Source organism: Cannabis sativa, chromosome 8, assembly GCF_029168945.1.
Source record: "Cannabis sativa cultivar Pink pepper isolate KNU-18-1 chromosome 8, ASM2916894v1, whole genome shotgun sequence".
Taxonomy (NCBI): Eukaryota; Viridiplantae; Streptophyta; class Magnoliopsida; order Rosales; family Cannabaceae; genus Cannabis; species Cannabis sativa.
In genome coordinates, this window is record NC_083608.1 from 40,249,331 (window position 1) to 40,258,385 (window position 9,055).

Genomic DNA, 9,055 nt, shown 5'->3' on the forward strand with positions numbered 1-9,055 from the left:
CTAAACTCGACTTAAATAGAATCAACAAATGAAAATGAAAATGATATTTACAGAACACCAGGGCTGTTGGGGGATTTAGGTTCGGGTTTGGGCAGAGTCTAAAATATTGATTAAGAAAAAAAAAGTGTTCAAAAAAATATTGAAAGTAATTTTTTTTTGTTTTCAAAATTTTGATTCTCAATTAATAAATTGAAAAATGAAAACATTTTTATAAAACATAATTTTGAAAAATATTTTCACTTTTTCAATTTTATAAACAGAAAACTGATTAAAAAAGTGTTATCAAACGCCACTTAATATTTTTGTTTTCTGAAATGAGTAAAGTAGCATGGTATAGAAAAATAGATGCAAATTAAATCGTTGAAGTAAAAAGAGTAAAAGGTATTTAATTTGCATCCATTTATCAACTACCACTTATTGCATCACTCATTTCATGAATAGAATATGACACAACTTGATTGTAAAATGTTCTAGGACAAAAATATTAATTATTAGTAATTTTTTTTTGAGCAATTTGCGGCAAATACCCTTTATGTTTTAATTTTTATACACTTAATCCTCTTATCTTTTTTTTTGGTGGCAAAACCCCCTTATGTTTTAGTGTTTATACACTTAACCCTTTTATCTTTTTTTGTTTTTTGTAGCAAAACCCCCTTATGTTTTAATTTTTATACACATAACCTCTTTATCTTTTATTTTGGTGGCAAAATCCCCTTAAGTTTATTTTTCTTTGCAAATTTGACACACCAGTTAAATATTACTGTTAAATATCATCTGGATGACCATTGTATACACCTGTGTATATGTAACAGTAAAATCTCGAAGTCGATGCAGTAGTAATCCAATTAATATTTAACGGTAATATCTAACTAAAACTTTAACTTTGCAAAAAAAAAAAAAGTAAACTTAAGGGGGTTTTGCCACCAAAATAAAAGATAAAGAGGTTATGTGTATAAAAATTAAAACATAAGAGGGTTTTGCCACCAAAAAAAAAATAAGGGGGTTAAGTGTATAAAAACTAAAATATAAGGGGGTTTTGCCACAAAAAAAAAAATAAGGAGGTTAAGTGTATAAAAATTAAAATATAAGGGAGTTTTGCCGCAAATTGCTCTATCATTTATATGTATGTTTTTTGATTTGAATTAGTTTCTTTATTATATATACTTTTTTTTTGAACAAACAAGACCTGTAACCAAAGAAATAGAATAGGTTACAAAGATCTAAAAAGAAGACTTGAAACACATTGTTTTAAATTGGCTCTTCATCAGTTCCTAATGCTCTTCATGGGAGGTCGTGCACCATAAAATTATTGCTTCTAGGTGTAAAATTAATTGATGCATTAGGAAAGGTGGACAAAGAGTGGATGATCTTCCAAATCAAACTAGAGAGGGCTGAGAGATCCTTTTGCTGCTTCAAAATTTTTGAGACAAGGGCTTGATAGTCTGTGACAATAATATCAATAGGGAAATGAACCGCCTGGCACCAACTCAAAGCCCTAAGAAGAGCCTCTGCTTCTGCATAGATAGGTGGAAGGCCTGAGGTTACTGAAGATAAGAAACTTGCAATTATGTTGTTTTGTGAGTCTTGAACTACAATACCATATCCATGCTTGTTATCCTGGCTCTTAACCGTAGCATCCATGCTCAATTTATACATTCTAGGGGAAGGAAGCAGAGTGTCCTTTCCCAAGTGGCAGTCAACTCCCCTTTTTAAAATAAATTAAAACCTCTTAATAGAAATTCCTTAATGTCACAAGCTTTATTATTATGAAAAAAAAAAGTGGAGAAATGATTTGTTTCCTATACTTACCTGCCTTGGAACAGTGTAACAAAGAGTGAGTGTTAGAATCAATTTGGTTAAAACAAACAGAGTAGTAAAGGTTATAAAAAATTTTCCTAGAAAAGAGGTTAAGTTTAGAGGGCAGCAAGTAGTTAAAAGCCTTCCAAATAAAGTGTTTAATCTTAGGAGGAACATTGGAGGACCAAACAGACTTCCACCAAGGCTTGTAAGTGTCAGGATTGGAGGAACTGAGATTGGAGTGAGAGGAATTGGCTAAGTGGTAAGCTGAGCTAACAGAGAAGGTGCCAAAAGGATTATGCCCCCAAATGAGACAGTCCTTATTTAAAGGGTCAATTGGTACTTTAAGAATCGAGTTAAGAAAGTCCGAATGAAAATAATTATTGAGCTTATTAGAATTTCAAGCACAATCCTCCCTGATAAAATAAGAAACCATGTTTTAAGGAGGAGGATAATCATTTTTAAAAGTAATAGAGCTATAATTGGGAATCAAGTTGGGGCTAATGATCTGAACAGAATTGCCATCCCCCACTTTCCAAACTAAACCCTTAGACAGAATGTCCCTACCCCAAAGGATACTTCTCCAACAAGAGGAAGAATAATGACCAATGGGAGCTTGAAGGAAATCATTGTTTTTAAAGTATTTAGCTTTTAAGAGGGAAGCCACAAGGGAATCAAGATTAGTGTAGATGCGCCAAGCCTATTTAGCAAGCATAGCTTGATTGTGGTGAACAATATCCCTAAAACCAAGACCACCATAAACTTAGAATGACAAACATGAGTCCATTTTTTCTAATGAATCTTATGATGCTTATTATCCAAAGATTCCTACCAAAAGTTAGCCATGGGCGGTCTTCCTAAATGCTTACAAATGGAGAGGGGAAGCCTATGGTAGGACATCGTATATGAAGGAATAGCTGGGATCATTACTTGTAAACAAAATCTCTTTATCAGCTTTAGAAAAAAGTTTTTGATTCCAGACAGATAGTTTACTACTGGCTTTTTAAAGAAGAAAAAGAAACTAACATTTTTAGAACGAGAGAAACATTGGAAAACACCTAAGTATTTATCATGAATGAAATGTTTATCCACCATATTAAGAGAATTCAGAAAAGAAATTTTATCAACAAGATTAGTGTTAGGGGAGAAGAGAATGGAAGATTTAGCAAGATTAACAGTTTGACCATCGACTTTATTATAAATAGTAATGATATCCTTAATAGTATTACAGTCAGGGCCGACCCTGAGGGTAGGCGTGCGCCTCGGGCCCCCAAACGCTTAGGGCCCCGAAATTGTGAAAAAAAAATATTAATATATAGATAAAATTTTAAATAAGAAAAAAATATAATAAAAATTGTTTGGTGTAGTGGTAAAAGGTCTTACTTTAAATTAAGAGATCATGGAATCAATTCCCAACCTCTACTTTTTAATTTTTCTTAAAAAATATTTAATGTATAGTTATGAGGGATTGAACCTTGGAGCTCTTAAGAGTTTTTAAAAGTTTTACCATTACACTAAGCACTAGAACTATTATTTTTACAATAGTTAAACTATATATATAGGGGCCCCAAAATTTAATTTCGCCTTAGGTCCCACATACCTTAAGACCGACCCTGATTACAGCTAAGAGAATTTACATGAGTAAAGAGCAAACTTTCGTATGCAAAAAGAAGATGGGAAATAGAAGGAGCAGAATGATATATAGAAATGCCCCTGAACAGATGATCTTGAGTTTTAGAAGAGATTATGGTAGAAAGACCTTCTGCAACAAGGAGAAACAGATAGTGAGAGAGGGGGTCCCCTTGCCTGATTCCTCTGGAGGGAAGAATGGGAGGGAAAAATGTTATTGTTGATACTGAGTTTAAAATTAACCGAGGAGATACAGTTAAAAATAAGAGAAATAAAATTTATAGGGAAACCCAAGTGGGTAGGAATATGCCTAATAAAATCCCATTCAACTTTATCGAAAGCCTTTTCCATGTCCAGCTTAAGAGCAGCCCAACTAATTTTGCCATTCTTCCTATTATTAATGGCATTAATGACCTCATTAGCAATGATAATGTTATTGAAAATGATTCTATTATGAAGAAAAGCTCATTGATTGTGGGAAATAAGATCATTAAGAATCTCTTTCAGTCTATTGGCAATGGACTTGGCAACAACTTTATAGATAGTAGAGCAGAGGCTAATAGGTCTCAAATCTCGAATTTTGGAAGTATTATTTTTCTTAGGGATGAGGACAAGAAAAGTCTCGTTGATGGGATTTAGATTGGCACCATTGTTAAGGATATCAAGAACAACTTTACAAAGATCTTGATTTGAAGTAGACCAATTCTTCTAATAGAACAACGTGTTTAGACCATCAGGGCTAGGGGCTTTGTCCCCTGAAAGTTGGAAAAGAACTTTTCTGACCTTAACAAAATCGAAAGGTTTAGCAAGATACTCGTATTGTTGATGACTAATACGCTTAGTAAGCCCTCGAAGAACAGTTCGGATTGACTCTAAATCGAGACCTTGGGAGGTAAAAAGATCAGAATAAATAAGCTTATATATATTTGAATATATACAAGTCCTATCATTTTTGTTAAGGTGGTTTAATTGATGCTTTTTATCTTCCATTAAATATCTCTAATTAAATACGTACTATTTCTAGTTCATTTTTTTAAAGAAAACTTTTTCTAGTTCATTATTTAAAAAGAAAAAAAAATACTCTTTTTAGTTAAATTTTTTTATAAATATATTAATATTATACAATTGCTATATTTTTTTAGAAGACATTCTATTCCAACACATTTTTAATATATATTACTTGCATAAACTTAAGGCTTGAATAACTTAACAAAAAGTGAGTCTTGGAAGTTCTTATAATAATAATAACATAGAGGGTAAAGAAAGATTTATTTAAAATAAATTTTGTACTAATGAGATGCATAATTTTTTTTAAACTATTTGACGGAGTCCACTACTTCTTTCTATTCTTTTCCTTGGCGTAGTTGGGTCATCTAAAACTTGAGCCAATACCCATCCGTTACGTAAATCATCACACCTACGGTCCAACCAATTAGGAGAGAATCAATAGATATTTAATGATAAAGGAGTTTATATGGAAAAACCGCGTAAGAAAATAAGATGAAAATATATTACTTAATTAATTGGGATTGTAGATATGATCATCGAGAACATAATGATTATTCATTTATTAATATCATTCTCACTATTAATTTTATTTTTCATCTTTAAGTTATTTGTCAGTAATTCATTACTTATTTTTGAGAAGAGAATTTAAAATCACTTTCAATGATTAGATACGTTTTCTTATTTGGTATATAAAATTATTTATGTACTAGGTAATATTACGTGCAATGCACGTATATACTTAGTTATATATTCTAATTAGTTTTTACTTTGATTATTATGTGTATTTTTAGTTGTATTTTTTTTTTAGAAAAGCTAGAAAGATTTTTTTTGGTAATTACAATTGTTTATCGAGATTTTCAGAAACTAAATATTTAAGAACTAAAGAAATAATAAAATATAAAAAATAAAGAGATGGAAATTTTTTACGTAGTTCAGGTGTTAATTAACTTTAATCCATGAGTCAATCTATTAGCATCTTAGGGCATTTTTGATGTGTTTATAATATTTGGAGGAAACTCTAATTGTGCACTCTATGTTTCTTGTGAAGAAGAGGAAGAGTGAACTTAGCAGCGTTTCAGCTATGTTATTTGCGATCCCCCTCCATATGGGAATATGAGGGTATTTATAGGCTAAGTGGCGGGTATGGACATGCCCATGACCCACCTGGGGTTTCTGCTCAAAGTCCACTAATGGGGTAAAATACATGTAAAATAAGAGTTAACCATTGAGTCCCTTAGAAGCTATTGTGCCTGTGCGTACTACAACTGGACAATGGGAGACCATTTGTATGAAGTTGACACGTGTCCTCCAAAGGTTTAACCTTTAAAAGGAGAATCCATGTGTTGCATAAAGCTTTCACCTTTAAAAGAAGAGGCTTGTAATATCCGTCTGCTTAAAAGGTGGTGGAGGTGTGCGTACTATCATGCTTGGTCGTAGGAGACAAGATCTGATCCTTTGTCAGAAAAAATATAACCGTTACTTGGTGACCTGGCTTGTATCAAAGGTAGACATCCGCGACACTCTAAGGTAAATAACATCTGCATTAGCCCCTTGACTACCCATCCGAGTATCATTTGGGTAGGCTTCCAAGTTTAGATCCCTTTGGGTCTGGGAGAGGTAACACGCCTTCCGCATCCAGGAAGCTATGGCAGGGCCAAGTGAACTTCCATATATTCTTTAGTCTTGACTTATTCCGGTTCCACGAGGCTTCTTCGTGGCAAGATCATAGTGGGGGACCTTCATTAGGGAATTTATGAGACTAATCCCATCCTTTGAATGCCACATGTAACATGCTTAGAAACATGGATAACATTTACTCTCAAGCTTTCGGGACTCTCTGAGATCTGAGAGCTTACAGTACTCTTCCATTTCTTGGGGATGAGTTCTTGACACATGGTAACTGTTGGAGTTGTGGATGCATCCCGTGAGCTATCATCAAGTAAGGGAACATAAATTGAAGGTACCATGTGCGTGGCACGCATGGAGGGCTTTAATGTAATTATTGTCAGCACGCATGTGTTGAGGGTGCGTCTCTTAGGAACAGTTACAATGATAGAAGAACAATTGAGACGATGTCTCCTTTAATGCGTATGGTACTCGAGGCATGCAATGATGAATAATAAATGCCAGGACAAGCCTTAAATGTCATATTTTGAACTTCCCATCCATCGGATCGAAGTGTGCTTTTGGAAGAAGAAATTCAAGCCATCCATTTCAAATTGTGTGGATCTTAATCAAGGTATAAATTGATTTGCCCAACTCATTTCTCCTTTTTCATCACCTCAGACTTTCAAAACTTTCCATTTTTGAACTTTCAAACCAGAACCCCTTATTTTCCAAAAAAACTCACTTTTCACTTTTGTCTCAAACAGTGAATGCAAGAAGTCTTTGATTGCTTGATTCAAATCTTTCTAAATCTCCGTTCAGCCCATTTTCTAAAAGCAGCGCCGTTGGACCTCAAATCGTTCCACCCTAGACTGACGAAAGCTTCAACGCTCAGGCCTACTACGATCGTGTAATCGACTGGGTCCAGCATTCTTAGGCAGATTACCACAACAACCTCTCTTTTCTGGTTCGTATAATAAGTAAGTGCCCCGACGCTTTGTTGACGATTCGCTATTTCGTATCTAAGATAGAAATACTTACTTCAAGCTAGGTCTAGGATTCCTTGCATGTTTGAGTGGTAAAGTGTTTCCCGTCGAGTTTTAATTCTAGGGTAAGATTATGTGGAAATTCTTTTTGCCCTAGAAGTGTTGATTTTGCTTGAATGGTTTGAGTATGGCTTGTTCCACCCCCATAGACATTTGCATGCTTGTAGGATTCCGAAATTAGGGAAAAACCAGGCAAGATGAAATTTTAAACTATCCTTAGTGTGTTTTGTTGATACCCATTCAGAGTTATCAAGACTCCGAAGGGTTTTTACTTTTTGGATTTCTACTTTAGACGAAACATTTAGTATAGTTGCAACAATGACAACAGTACGAGTCTTACTAGCTTGTTGCTCGTAAAGGGTGGAGACTTTGGCAAATGGATGTGAAGAATGCATTCTTACATGGAGAGTTGGATCGAGAAATATATATGATTCAACCAAGAGGATTTGAGGACAAAGCTCACCCTAATCATGTTTGCAAGTTGAATAAGACATTATATGGATTGAAGCAGGCGCCAAGAGCATGGTATGGAAAGATTGTTGAGTTTTGATGAAAAGCAGATACTCAATGGCACATAAAGATTCTAGTTTATTTGTCAAAATGAAAGATGCTAAGATTTTAGTGGTGTTGGTATACGTATACAATCTCATCATCACTGGAGACAATGAAGTAGAATTCATAAAACAAAGGAGAATCTATCAGTGCGTTTGTTAGGTTATAATTAACCTATATTTCGGGTCTTTAAAGTTAGCATTATCTCGTCTATTGGTGTCTTTTGGAGCAGTTTTACGCTTGATTTTCATTATTTCAGGTTCTCGGGGTGTTAAAGTTCGAATTCAGTCAAATGGCGAAAAACTGGGACAAACTTGGAAAAAATTGGAAAATTTGGTTCCTGAAGCATCAGTAGTCGCGACCTCTGATGAGCCTGGTCGCGACCCTTTTTCCTGGTCGCGACCCAGGTCGCGACTTCGTAAGATAGGCAGAAACTCGGTTTTTCGAGTTTTGCCTGTAGTCGCGACCAGCTTAAATGCTAGTCGCGACTATGTACGGAAATCGCAGATTTGACCTAATTTTGATTTTTCACTCAATTGGAGGCTCACCACTTATCCCTATATAAGGAATACGACATTGAAGGTCAAAGGCAAGCAAAAACAGACCTAATAGTGGAGGCAAAGTGGAGAGGAAGCTATCTTGAAGACCCGGAGCGATACCACCTTCTAGTTTCTTTCTTTTACCCTTTTTATTCATCTTTATGTTTGTTTTTATTTCTGAATTAATCATGGATGTTTTTAGAGTTATTATGAACTAAATTTCCCAATAAGGGAGGATGATGAATGTTGTTTAAGTTTATGCCTAGTTAATAAATAATTGCCATTCCTACATCTTATGTGTGAATACTATCTTTATTTGTGTTTAATTTCATGTGCAAGCTTGATCACCTTTTACATGCTCTATGATCCTAATTCGAAATCTGAAAAGTGAGAATTAGGAATGCTAAAATTTGGATAGTCTAGGTTTTGATGTAAAACGAAAGTATTTACATAGCCTAGTGACTAATAGATTATTGCTTAATGCTGATTTTGTGTTGATCTAATTAAGAAGTTAATTAGAGAACATATTATTTAGAACCTAAAAGATCTGAAAAGAGTTAGGTTAATTTATAATCTGTCTTTCACATTGAGATAAGGATAGCAATTAGGCATTAACATAGGTAACTTATCAACAGGATTCACCTCCCTAATCTCTCATCTTGATTAATCTTCGTTTATTTTCTCTTTAATTTCTGAGTTATTTACTTTTAAAATTGCAACTTATTATTTTACCAAATAGAATCATAATTATAATTTAGTAGTACTCAATCCAATTCCCTGTGGTTCGACCTCACTTGCGTGAGATACTACTTGATACGTACACTTGCGTAATAAACAGAAAAATTCGTAACAGCGTTTTCAAATAAAGGAGCTTGGAGA